The following is a 13646-nucleotide window of genomic DNA, read 5'->3' as shown; positions in this document are numbered from 1 at the left end:
ACATTTCCTTTATGTAAATGCCTTATGTAACTTGCTTGATCAGTCCTTCCCTACCCAGAGGTCATCATGTTTATACTTCCTTTTAATTAAAAATATTAAAATAAAAACTTTAAAAAGAAAGTAATACAGTAAATGAACAATAAGCACATGGAAAAATTACTCAAAATCATTAGCCGTCAAGGAAATACAAATCAAAGCCACAATGAGATATCACTGCACACCCACCAGAATGGCTAAAATTAAAATGATGATTAACATCAAATGACGGGAAGGATGTAGAGCAAATGAACTTTTATTACACGTTGCTGGCATGAGTGTAAAATTGGATCACTATTTTGGGAAAAGGTCAAGCAGTTTCTTAAAAAGCTACACATATACAGCTGGGTGTGGTGGCTCACACCTGTAATACCAGCACTTTAAGAGGTCAAGGCAGGCGGATCACCTGAGGTTAGGAGTTCAAGACCGGCCTGAATCATTGCTTGTAAATGTTCTTAGTAGAGACATGGAGAAACCCCAACTCTACTAAAAATACAAAATTAGCCAGGCGTGGTGGCACGTGCCTGTAATCCCAGCTACTCAGGGGGCTGAGGCAGGACAATCGCTTGAAGGCAGTAGGTAGACGCTGCAGTGATCTGAGATGACACCACTGCACTGTAGCCTGATGACAGAGAGACTCTGTCTCAAAAACAAAACTAAACAAAAAAAAAAACCAGATATCAAACAGTGAGGAAGTCAAGGGCCCCAAATGGAGCACAGGGGATTCTTGCAGAAAATGCAGTGGGTTTGGAATATTTAGCAAGTGTCTATGCTGGCTGGGAAATACATTTTTCAAGAAGGAAATGCTGATACTGAGAAATATGCCCACGACCAGATTGTAAGTTATGCCATCTTTTGACTGACATCGTCAATCAGGCCTCAGTTGGTCAGAAACTCCACTGACTGGTCGCTAGAGTCCATGACAACTGAGGTCTGATACTCACTTGATATTCCAGAGGCCCCAGAAAAAAGCATTGCTCTTTGAGACGAAGAAATGCACCTTACCACGTCAGGGGGCATCTCGTAATCTTCAATGTCTTCTATGATGAGGTCCTGTAGGACCTCAACAGGACCTAAGAGAACACAGAGTGACAGTCAGCACATTGGTGCTGCTGAGGAATCTCACAAGGAGCTTTGGGAAATGTGGACCAGGCTGGAGTGTGTGGAGCTGGGCGTTTGACTAGCACGGACTGAGCTGCTGCTGGACCATTCTCCTTGGTGCGGAAGGAAGGAAAAGCAGAGGGGCAGAAAGGAATGAAAGAGCCTTGGCTTCCTAGCTAGGGCAACCTCATCAATGTGAAATCGTTATTTGAAGAACCGGTTAACACAGAAAGGCAGTGTACTATAGGAACAGGAGGTAGATTAGGGCTGCCTAGAACCAGGGGTGTGGGGTTGGGGAAAACAGAGGAGTCACTACTAAGGGGGTGTTCTGAGAGGGAACCAAGAGCTTCTAAAATTAGATTCTAACAATGGTTGCACAACCCTGTCAATACAGTAACAACACTGAATCACCTACTTTAAATGGGTGAATTGGTTTGCATGTCAACTACGTCTCAGTAACTGTTTAAAAGAAAAAGTACAGCGGTGATACTGGGCCGCAGGCTTCTCCTGCAATAAAAGAAAAGGAAACCCCATGAGGATTATATCATGCTGAGTCCTGTTGGCACAGGTCTTGTATTCACTTGGTGACATTAGAAAACCAGATGCCAGGCAGGGCACGGTGTGGCTCACGCATGTAATCCCAGCACGTTAGGAGGCCAAGGCGGGCAGATCATGAGGTCAAGAGACTGAGACCATCCTGGCGACCAACATGGTGAAACCCTGCATCTACTGAAAACTACAAGAAACCCGGCATGGTGGTGGTGTGAGCCTGTAATCCCAGCTACTCGGGAGACTGAGGCAGGAGAATTGCTTGAACCCAGTACGTGGAGGTTACAGTGATCTGAGATCACACCACTGCACTGTAGCCGGGTGACAGAGAAAGTCTCTGTTTCAAAACAACAACGAGAAAACCAAATGTACAACAGTGATCAAGTCTCTGGCCCCAGATGACACATACAGTATGCTTGCAGATAATGCAGTGCGTTTGGAAAATTTCACAGGTGTCTATGTTCTCTAGGAAATACAAAATTATTTTTTCAAGAAGAAAATGCTGCTACTGAGAAATGTGCTCATGACCAGTTTGTAGGTGATGTCCTCTTTTCATGGATATCATCCATCAGGCCTCAGTTGGTTGTAATCTCCTGTGACCAGTCGCTAGAGTCCAAGACCCCCGAGGCCTAATTTATGATGGCAGTCAAAAATCATATTCACTTTATAGTCTAGAATCCCCAGAAGAAAAAATTTCCAGACAAAGAGATGTATGTTACCATGTCAGAGGCCACCTCCTCCTCCTCACTGCCAAGTGTACACTCCTCTGGGTTTTAAACAGGAGCTACAAGAACACAGAGTGGGGGAATAAGGCAGTCACACCCTTTCCTCTCCTGCAGGGCCTATGGCATCATCAGCAAAGTTCTGATCCCCTTGCTGGTGTGGAAGCTGTAGGGGAAGGAGGAAGCTCCAGGATCCCATCCTGGACCCACTGGCCCCTACCTCCAGGAGGAAACAGGTGACCACAGGGATGGGCACTGTGAGCCATTGGGTGGGGCTGTGGGGCAGGGCATTGTGAGCCAGTAGCCTGACTTGGTTGTTTCCTGGTGACCAGGTGACTTTTTGGGTGACAGGCATCAGCCAGGGCCAGCAGCCTTCAGTCTAAGTATGAGCTGAGTGACCTTAGGCAGGCCGCCTCCTTTCCCTGGCCTCTATTGTCATCTGCACAATGGGGATCACAGCAGAATCTGCCTATTCTGTGTCTAAAATGATTACCATCTGTGGGGTATCAAGTGCACCAGTGATACATGGGCTGTTGGGTCCCAGATGGTCACAAATTGTCGCTGATGTTCGATGCTTCATCCAGGGACCTCCTGCCACACACAGAGAGTGAGGGCTGGGGTCACACAGAGAGGTGGCCTGCACCATGGTGCCCCACAGATGCTTCCCCAGGCCTTTCCCTCAGAGGCACCTGCACTCTATGAGGGCTTGGACTCCCTGGAGGAATCGGCTAAGGTCTAGTGACCTAGGGACCTTAACAGTGACACATAAGTGGGAAAAGGAGGAGAGAAAGAGGGAGGAGGAGACCTGGGCACCCTGCAGGGACAGTAGCCAACAGCCACTGGGGACTTCCTGCCCCTGCCTTAGTTTCTGTCCTACATGGAGCACTAGGGAGAGGCAGGCGAGGCAGTGACCTTGATGCCTAATTTAAGGGGAGCCAGAAATCTCAGGAATCAAGATAAATACTATTTGTAATATGCTATTGAAAATAAAAATAATTCAAATCAAATCCATGGTGGGCAAAATATCAACTCCTTAATTAAAGCCAGTGTCTACCCAGGCCCCTATAGGGGATAAGCTTCCTCCTCACCCCTCTGGCTTATCTCCCCGCAGGACTCCCACATTTCCTGGAATATCTCGCCCTTTACTGCCCCACAGGCTCTGCAGGCTGGGCTGGCCTCTTTCCCCCCAGGCTTGCAGCTCCAGCTGGGAGGAACAAGGTGGGGCCTGTTTATGAAGGAGCCTTGCCTCACTGTGCCCCTCCCAGTACCTGCACCTGAGCTGTGCCATATGGAGCTCCCCTTTCCCATGGGATCCCAGGTCCCTTCAAGACCCCTTGGCCAGAGCCTATGGCTTCCCGTCACCTTTAGTGACACAGCTCTTTTTGGTGTGTAAGACACTAGCCTACACGTTAGGTCTACCTCAGAGCTGACTCCAAGCCCTTCCCCAGGGCTGGCCAGACCAGTCTGGGGTGCCCAGTGGCTTTGAAATACTTTGGGTGGGAATGAGGCTTGGCTGGCTCCCACACCCTGGGGTAGTGTAGGGAAGAATGGAGAATCTCCTCATGTGCCTGGGGCCCCAGAAAAATGAGTTGCTGACTTTCCCAGGGGTGACTGCTGCCTCTCAGGCCACTGTACACCTGCTACGGTAGATGTCTTCTGAGGCACTGGTGACCAAAAGCTGGTCCTTCCCAGTTCCCCTGCCCCTCGTTTCTCAGCCTCTGACACGACTGTCACTGGCAGCCTCCTGCTGGCTGCTCAGGTCTCTGGCTGGGGAGCCGAGGGACACTTGTGAGTCCTCTTGTCAAAGCCACCACCTGCTCTGAAAACCCTCCACGGGACCTGAAGACAAACCGGCATGCGTGGGTGTGTGGCTGGCCCTCCCTCAGCACCCTTTCCTCTCCTGCAGGGCCTATGGCATCATCAGCAAAGGTCTGATCCCCTTGCTGGTGTGGAAGCTGTAGGGGAAGGAGGAAGCTCCAGGATCCCATCCCGGACCCACTGGCCCCTACCTCCAGGAGGAAACAGGACATGGTTAAGTCCCCTCTCCATGAGAAAGGTGAGCACAGAAGCAGCACTGGTGACGATCATGACACCCAGTTGACACTAAGTGCCTCTGACGTGCCAGACATTGTCTGCAAACCTAACATTTAGACAGCCCTCTAGGAAGGTGATGTCTCCTATTACAGGTGAGGTAACTGAGGCACAGTGTCTTCTCTCTCACCCACAGTCCACAGTGTCAACTGGAGTTGCAGGGCTCAGGCCTAGTAAAGGTCCTGCCAGCAAAGGAAAGAATTCAGCGGGCACTGCAGGAGGGTGGGGCTAGTGAGGGCAGGAGGAAAGGGCAGTGAAGGGGTGAGGAGGGCGTCTCCTGAGAGGCATGTGTATTTTTGTACCTGGTACAGACTTGGTGCTCAAGAAATACTGGCCACATAAACAATCTATTGAGTTTCCTTTTTTTTTTTTTTTTTTTTTGAGATGGGGTCTCACTGTGTGGTCCAGGCTGAACTGCAGTGGCACAATCATAATTCACTGTGGCCTCAAACTCCTGGGCTCAAGGGATCCTCCCTTCTCAGCCTCCTGAATACCTGAGACTATAGCTGCCTGTCACCTCACCTGGCTATTTTTTAATTGTTTGTAGAGAAGAGATCTTACTAGGTTGCCCAGGCTGCTCTTGAACTCCTGGGCTCAAGCAATACTCTCACCTCCATCTCCCAAAGTGCTGGAACTACAGGTGTGAGCCACTGAACACAGCCAGGTTTATATTTTTAAAAGATCATTTGTGTCGCTTTGTTGGGACTGGCCTGTGGGATAGGAACAAGGTCAATGGGAAGGAGCCAATTGGGGCTGGAAAGGAAGATAATGAAGGGGCTGGGCCCAGGCTGGACTCAGCAAAGTTGCAAGAGCATTGGGGTGATGGCATTGTGGGGGACAGGCTGGCAGCTCCCCTTGTAATTGCACAGCCAGGAGGGTCAAAAGAGGCAGGTGCAAAAGGGGTGGGAAAAGGCCCCCTGGGCTATTAGAAATGCCTCATGTTGGTGGCTTGCAGGGACGTACGCGATGCTGGATGCACAAGCCATCAACCCGATCCTGGAACTGCTGTATCACCCATGAATAGGGTGCACCTGACCACCACCAAGGCTCTCACCGTGCTGGCAGAGGCCTCCAAGGGCTGCAAGTTCCTGCTGCCTCACACACACACTTCCCATGTTCTGGAGGACTCTTACAGCAAGGCTCATGGGGTCGAGGCCTTACAGCGGGCAGCACAGATCGCCATCTAAGTCATCGAGTGGAAACCCTGAGCGCCTCACTGGGTCAGACCTCATCAGCTACCTCCGTACCTGAATAAATGTGCTCAGCCTCTTTACAGCAGGTCCAAATGGCACTTTATGTCCCTAAAGCACAGCGACACCTCTCTTTCCAAAGGCAAAATGCCAAGTCCAGAGGGAATGGGTTCTGTTGACACAGGCTAACAGTGCTGCAGATGGGTGGGAGATGGCCTTGGAGATCTCTCTGCTGGGGCCAAGAGTCTCCCTCAGAAGGTAGAAAGTAGGGCTGAGATCTCCAGGGACAAGGCTGAATGTAAGAACTGGGCCTGGGGAAAGGAAGGAATCCAGCTGCACTGGGCACCACCCAGGATTTGGAAGCTGGAGTGACCAGCCCTTAAGCAGGGGCTGAGTATGGCTTTGCTCAGCCAGTTCTGCCCCCTCCCCACACTGGGTGGCAAGAAGGATGTTGAAAGGTGAAACCCAATGTGGGTTTTTCCCTGGGAGTCTGGGAGGATGGCTCAGTCATAAGAGGCTCCCCCAGGGATGAGAGCTCAGGACAGGGAGAGGTTCTGGTTTCCTCCTTAAGATCTTTCCCACAAGCAGCTGCATTCTTCTCCAAAGAAAGCCAGTAACCCCAACACCCCCAGGCTGGCCTGAAGCCCATCACACCCTCCACACTCTCCCTCTTGGGTCTGCACAGACCCCAGGGCAGCCCTCGGGTGAGCCTTCTGCCTGTGCCTCCACCTGTGCTTCTTCCCTGCAGGTGGCAACGAGATTGGAGGCCAGGAGAGAGAGGTGGGCTGGGAGGAGGAGGGGAGAATCCCAGCAGCAGGGGACTCTGGGGCATGGGGATGAGTTTGGGGGTGATCACCTTTTCTCCATGCCTGCTCTTTCTCCAGTACAGCATGGGTCTCTGGAATTAGAGGTCCCCTCTTCGCCTACTCCAGGCAGAGTCACCCCAGCGGGCCCCTCCCTTCAAAGTTATCGTTGCTTCTCTCCCACTAACTTGATTGTATTGATCTAGCAGTGTCCTAGCGGGTGTTCACACCTCCCTTTCATCTTCCCAAAAGCAGGCAGCAAATCTGATCCTCTCACATTCCTGCCTAAGTTCCCATGGACTTAGACCCCGAAGGCATACAAAGCCTGCTGGGCAGGCCTGTGTCTCTCCCTCTGACTGTTCTCCAGCACCTGCCACATCTCAACATCCTCAAACAGGCCTCACACTCTTGCCTCATGTCCTCCACACAGGCCCCCTGTTATCCACACAACTGACCTCCTCCTTCCCTGACTCTGATCAGTGTATTCATATTCATATTAGGAAACTAACTGATGCCAAGTAAAAAGTAAAACTACCCAAAAGCATTGAAGACGACAATCTTCCGAGAAAATTCAGGGCTCAGAATAATGCCTAACCTCGTGAGCATGTATGGAAAATCACATAATTCAGATACCATATGATTCCTGAAGAAAGGCCATTATTAAAAACTCAATGCGTATACACTACTGGTGGGAGTGTGAATTAGTACGGCCCTGTGGAAGACAGTATGGCTGTTCCTTAAAGACACAGAGTAGATCTACCATTCCATGCAGCAATCCACTATTGGGCATCTACACAAAGGAAAAGAATCCGTTCCATCTAAAACACACCTGCACATGAATGTTTACAGCAGCACAATTTGCAATTGAAAAGATGTGGAATCAACCTAAGTGCCCACTGACTAATGAGTGGATAAAGAAAATGTGACACACACATATATACACACACTACTCAGCTATTAAAAGAGACAAAATAATGATTTCTGTAGCAACGTGGATGGAGCTAAAGTCCGTTTATTGAAAGTGAAGTAACACAGGAGTGGAAAGCCAAAATCCGTGTGTTTTGCCTTGTAAGTGCAAGCTTAGCTATGAGTACATAAACACATATGGAGCGATATAATGGATTTTGAAGACTCAGAAGGGATAGGATGTAAAGGTTTATAGGGATAAAAAGCTACACATTAGGTATAATGAACACTACTTGAGTGACAGGTACACAAAAATCTCAGAATTCACCACAATGTAATTGATCCATGTAACTAAAATCCACTTGTGCCCCAAAAGCAACTAGAATAAAACTAAAGAAAGAAAAATCTCATTATTCTTGGGGTGTCGGCTACAGTACTCAGCAGAGTTTGCCTAAGAAGTGGAGAAAATTACCCTACACTTAATGCTCCTGTGGTCTTTCGAAAAATCCTAAAAGTGAGCCCGGGATATTTCAAAGAAATTTATTCACTTACCAGAACAAAATTTAAGGATAGTTTTAAGAATACAAATATCTAGTACCCACCAAGATACGATTCACTATGCCTACCATTGAACCACGAATTGCCAGGCAGGCAAAGAATTGGGAGAATATGATCTCTAATTAGGAAAATAACAACCAGTCAAAACAGATCGAAAATTGCCGTAGATCATAAAATCATAGAGAAGGACATTGAAGCAGTTATTATAATGCTATTCTTTATGTATAACCAACTAGAGTAAATTTAAGCATGTTCAGTAAAAAGGTCTTTTTTTCTAAAACCAGCTGGAAATACAGTAAGATGGGATAAATGATAGATTAGAAATTGCCGAAGAAAAGCTTAGTGAACATGAAGACAGAGCAGTAGAAACTATTCAAGATTAACACAGGGCTAAAGGATTGGGAAATAATGAATGAAGAGAACATCAGGTGGTTGGATATACATGCAGCCAGGATCTCTGATAGAGAAGGGGAGATTTCAAAAAATAATGGCAGAAATTTTTCTTCATTTGATGAAAACTATATACCCACTGCTCCAAAAAGTTCAACAAACCGTAATCACAAAAATCTAAAGAAAACCATACTGAGGCACATCATAATCACATTTCTTCAACCAGTTCATCTAAGAGAAAATTTTAAGTGGCCAGAAGAAAAAAATTACAGAATATACAGGAAAACAAAGATAAAAATGACAGATTTCTCACAGAAATAATGCAAGTGGCCAGGTGCACTGGCTCATGCTTGTAATCCCAGCACTGCGGGAGGCCCAGGCAGAGGATCACCTGAGGCCAGGAGCTCAAGACCAGCCTGGACAACACAGAAAGACCTCATTTCTGCAAAAATTAAAAGAGTAGCCAGGTGATGGTGCATGCCTGCGGTCCCAGATACTTGGGGGGCTGTGATGGAGGGCTGAGATGGGAGGACTACTTGAGCTCCAGAGGTCAAGGTTGCAGTGAGTCATGATCACACCATTGCTCCCAGCCTGGGTGACAAAGTAACAATACACAATTAATTGTGATGAACAATTAGTGGATTTCAAATTTGAAAATGTGTGAGTTACTGTCTTTAGTTTTAGTTGGGTTGTTCAACATGAGACACTGTTCAATAATAATTTTAAATACATTTTATCTCAAAGGACATCCGAGCCTATAAAGAAATGTTGCCTATTTATAACCAAGAGCATCTGACCTGTGACATAGATATTAGTAATCTTTTACATTTATCAAATAACAATTTCAGTTAAACATGAAAAAATTAAAAGTTTTATCATGCTGGGCAATAATCCAGCTATGTTAGGTCAAAATTCTGAATTTGATAGAATGATACCTAGTCTCTGGAGACTGGGGAACCAGAATCCCTTGAACCTGGCAGGCAGAGGTTGCAGTGAACTGGTGAGCTCAGACTGAGGCGCTGCACTCCAGCCTGGGCAACAGAGCAAGACTTCGTCTCAAAACAAATAAACAAACAAAAACAGAGGAACAGAGGAGCCAGGGAAGGTACTGGAAGAGAAGCAGCCAGAAATGTAGGAGAATCATCTCACAACCTCACGATCACCACTGGAAAAAAGAATTTTTTTAAAAAGTCATATGGGCCTGGTGCAGTGGCTCACACCTGTAATGCCAATGCTTTGGGAGGCCAAGGTGGAAGGACTGCTTGAGGTCAGGAGTTCAAGACCAGCCTGGGAGCCTGGGCACCATAAGGGGACCCTGTCTCTACCAAAATTTTTTTTATTTTCGCTCTTGTCACCCAGGCTGGAGTGCAATGGCGTGATCTTGGCTCACTACAACTTCTGTCTCCCAGGTTCAAGGGGTTCTCCTGTCTCAGCCTCCTGAGTAGCTGAGATTACAGGTGCCCACCATCACTCCCAGCTAGTATTTGTATTTTTAGTAAAGAAGAGGTTTTACCATGTTGGCCAGGCTGGGCTGGAACTTCTGACCTCAGGTGATCTACCCGTCTCGGCCTGCCAAAGTGCTGGGATTACAGGCATGAGCCACCGTGCCCAGCCTCAACCAAAAATTTTAAAAGGCTGGGCCTGGTGGCTTGTGGTTGTAGTCCTAGCTGTTACTCAGGAGGCTGAGACAGGAGGATGGCTTGAGTCTGGGAGGTTGAGGCTGCAATGGGCCATGATCGTACCACGGTACTCCAGCCTCAGCAATAGATCAAGACCCCATCTGTAAAAAATAAAAAACATATGTAAATGGCATCAAACAGTAAAGAGCTGTTGAATTAAAGGAAGACTAACAAGAGACCTTCAAATGTGGAAATTCAGTCTTTTTTGGTTTTTTTGAGGAGTTTTGCTCTAGTTACCCAGGCTGGAGTGCAATGGCACGATCTTGGCTCATTCCACCCCCCCGGTTCAAGTGATTTTCCTACCTCAGCCTCCCAAGTAGCTGGGATTACAGGCATGTGCCACCACACCTGGCTAATTTTGTATTTTTAATAGAGGCGGGGTTTCACCATATTAGCCAGGCTGGTCTTGAACTCCCAACCTCAGATGACCAGCCTGCCTTGGCCTCCCAAAGTGCTGAGATTACAGGCGTGAGCCATCACGCCTGGATTTTTTTTTTTTTTAAGAGACAAGGTCTAGCTCTGTCACCTAATCTGGCGTGTCACCCAAGGGTCAGGCAATCCGCAATCCTCCCACCTCAGCCTCCCAAGTACTTGGGACTACAGGCACACATCACCATGCCTGGCTAATTTGTTAAAATTATTTTTTGTAGAATCAGGGTCTGCCTATATTGCCCAGGCTGGTCTTGAACTACTGGGCTCAAGCCATCCTCTGGCTTTGGCCTCCCAAAGTGCTGGGATTACAGGTGTGAGCCATCACGCTCAGCCCTAGAAGACCTTTGAGCATCCAGTTAAAGAAGCATGCTAGGGTAGGTAGTCCTATTTAAAAGGGCCTAGGCATGATAGCCCTGAGAATATATACCTGTGAGTGGAAGTTTGACAAAAGGGGCAGAGAAGTAATGCGAGGATAGGGTCTAGGAAGAATTATTTCGAGGTGAAAGACAGGTTAGAGATTTTTTTTTGTTGTGGTGCCTTCCCAGGTGCTTGTTGCTAACAGTGACTCACTGGAGACTCACTACATGCCAGGCACTGTGCTAAGCCCTTTACATCACAGATTGTCTCAAAGCCTTCAGCTTTTTTCTCTGTAATATGACCTATACCCAGTGGCCAAACTGACCTTCTTGAGTGCTGATCACGCCTCTCCTCTCCTATAAAACCACCAGCCACACCCTTTTCCCCAGGGAGTAAGATCCAAACTCCCCAGTTGGGCAGCTAAGAACCTCCTTGGTGTGACCTTTGCTCCCTTGTCCAGTTTTGTCTCACTCTGCTACTTTTCCAGTGCAACGAGATCCTTGCCTGTGGACATGCACTCAATCCATCCAGTAAGCATTACTTGAGCACCCACCGTGTGCCAGGCACTGTTTTAAACGCCATGGAAAGAATGGAAACAAGAGAAATGACTCTCACCTTTTGTGGGGTTTACCAAAAACAAATCAATTAATAAATGATCAGACAGGTGTAAGGACTCTGATGGAGGTGTAAGGATAATGTGATGGAGGGTGACTAATTTAGATGGGATAGTCAGGAAGGTCTTCCTGAGGATATGAGTTTAGGCTGAAACCTGGTTGACAAGTAGGAGGCAATGCAAAGGTCTGGATGAGGAACATTCTAGGCCGAGGGAACAGTTAGTACCAAGGCTCTAAAGAGCGCACAACCTTGGCATGACCAAGGAGCAGAGAATTCAAGAGTGCTGAGTGAGGCAAGGGAGAGGGAAAGGGACATCAGAAGAGGCTGGAGTCTGAGGTAACAAAACCACAAGGGTCTCTTAGGGCTGGGTAAGGATTGGGTCTTCATTCTAAAAGCAATGGAAAGCTGCTGAGAAGTAATGCGATTCAATTTAGGATTTTATTTTTACTTATTTATGTATTTGAAATGTAGTTTTCCTCTTGTTGGACAGGCTGGAGTGCAATGGCACCTCGGCTCACTGCAACCTCCGCCTCCCGGGTTTAAGCGATTCTCCTGCCTCAGCTTCCCGAGTAACTGGGATTACAGGTATGCGTCACCACACCCAGCTAATTTTGTATTTTTAGTAGAGACGGGGTCTCTCTGTGTTGGTCAGGCTGGTCTCAAACTCCCAACCTCAGGTGATCTGCCTGCCTCAGCCTCCCAAAGTGCTGAGATTACAGGTGTGAGCCCGGCCCGATTTAGGATTTTAAAAGATCACTCTGGTTTCTGTGAGTTTTCTCAGAGCAAAAATAGTATCAGGAAGATCAGTCTGGAGGCTGCTACAGGAATTCAGGTAAGAGAGTCTGGTTGTTTGGGACTGAAAAGTGGCAGGGAAGATGGTCGCGTGTGACAAGACAGGTTCAAGGGGAATCTGGGAGGTAAAATTAATGGGGCTTGATGATGACCTCAATTTTGGAGTGAGAAAGAACAGATGTGTGGCGCACATTCAAGAAGCGAATCTCTAGTCATGAGGTAGAAACAAAAGAAAACTGTGGAAAGGGTTACCTCCACTCCCAGCAATAGCATTGAAATATTCCCTGCTCATGGCTGGGGGAGGATGGGCAGGAAGAAAGGGAGGAGAGAGGGGCCTGGCGGGGCCACAAAGCAAATCGCACATTCCGCTTCCAGAGTTCACATTTTACCATAGCTGAACAACATGAAAATCAAAGTGACAGGTGGCCAGGCATGGTGGCTCTTGCCTGTAATCCCAGCACTTTGGGAGGCGGAGGCAGGTGGATCACCTGAGGTCAGGAGTTCAAGAGCCACCTGGTCAATACGATGAAACTCTATCTCTACTAAACATACAAAACTAGACAGGCATGGTGGTGTGTGCCTGTAATCCCAGCTACTAGGGAGGCTGAGGCAGGAGAATTGCTTGAACCTGGGAGTCGGAGGTTGCAGTGAGCTAAGATCATGCCACTGCACTCCAGTCTGGGCAACAGAGCAAGACTTTGTCTCAAAAAAAAAAAAAAAAGCTCACATCTTATGATAGCTGAACATGAATAACAAATTGATAGGTAGCTGGGATCAGTGGCTCACGCCTGTAATCCCAGCACTTTGGGAGGCTGAGGTGGGTGGATTAACTGAGGTCAGGAGTTTGAGACCAGGTGTGATCTCGACTCATTGCAGCCTCCACTTCCTGGGTTCAAGACATTCTCCTGCCTCAGCCACCCAAGTAGCTGGGATTACAGGCACATGCCACTACACCTGGGTAATTTTTATATTTTTAGTAGGGACAGGATTTCACCATATTGGCCAGGATGGTCTTGAATGAACTCCTGACCTCAGGTGATCCAACTGCCTTAGGCTCCCAGGGTGTTGGGATTACAGGCAAGAGCCACTGCGCCTTGCCTGAATCTGCATTTCTAACAAGTTCCTAGATGATGCTGATGCTACAGTTCTGGCCTCTCAATTTGAGAACCACTGCACTGGATTAACTAAAAAAAATTTCTGGTCCATTATCCAATGATGCTTTCAGAAACAGAGATAGGGTTATCAGCTGAGTGCTATCCTCCATGAGCCACAACACTAACATGCATTCCATATAATGGAAGAGAATGAAAGAAAAAACCTTCAACCCACCACTTTGCTCTCTAAACAGTGATAGCCACCCCGGTCCCTCCCTAACCCCTTGCACCTGCACTTAGCCACTTCCATTCCCCCAGGATCAAGAATGCC

The 13646-nt window shown here is 47.7% G+C and overlaps 1 protein-coding gene and 1 long non-coding RNA gene across 5 annotated transcripts in view; one reads left to right on the top strand and one right to left on the bottom strand.

The window, feature by feature from the left end:
- ZNF774 (zinc finger protein 774) overlaps nucleotides 1–13646 on the bottom strand; it is a 54287-nt gene that overhangs the window by 20846 nt on the left and 19795 nt on the right. The window contains 1 exon segment of the mRNA XM_078375838.1: nucleotides 1042–13646. This exon segment is cut by the window's right edge and continues 3469 nt beyond it. The gene's annotated coding sequence lies outside the window, so the exon portion shown is untranslated.
- LOC118154452 (uncharacterized) overlaps nucleotides 1–13646 on the top strand; it is a 52121-nt gene that overhangs the window by 21453 nt on the left and 17022 nt on the right. For all 4 annotated transcript variants that reach the window (XR_013536521.1, XR_013536522.1, XR_008481960.2 and 1 more), the window contains 3 exons: nucleotides 2526–2644; nucleotides 4315–4464; nucleotides 5455–13646. The exon at nucleotides 5455–13646 is cut by the window's right edge. This is a non-coding gene — a long non-coding RNA (uncharacterized LOC118154452). The remainder of the gene's footprint in view (nucleotides 1–2525; nucleotides 2645–4314; nucleotides 4465–5454) is intronic.

Source organism: Callithrix jacchus, chromosome 6, assembly GCF_049354715.1.
Source record: "Callithrix jacchus isolate 240 chromosome 6, calJac240_pri, whole genome shotgun sequence".
Taxonomy (NCBI): domain Eukaryota; kingdom Metazoa; phylum Chordata; class Mammalia; order Primates; family Cebidae; genus Callithrix; species Callithrix jacchus.
This window is presented reverse-complemented; position numbering and strand designations above follow the sequence as displayed.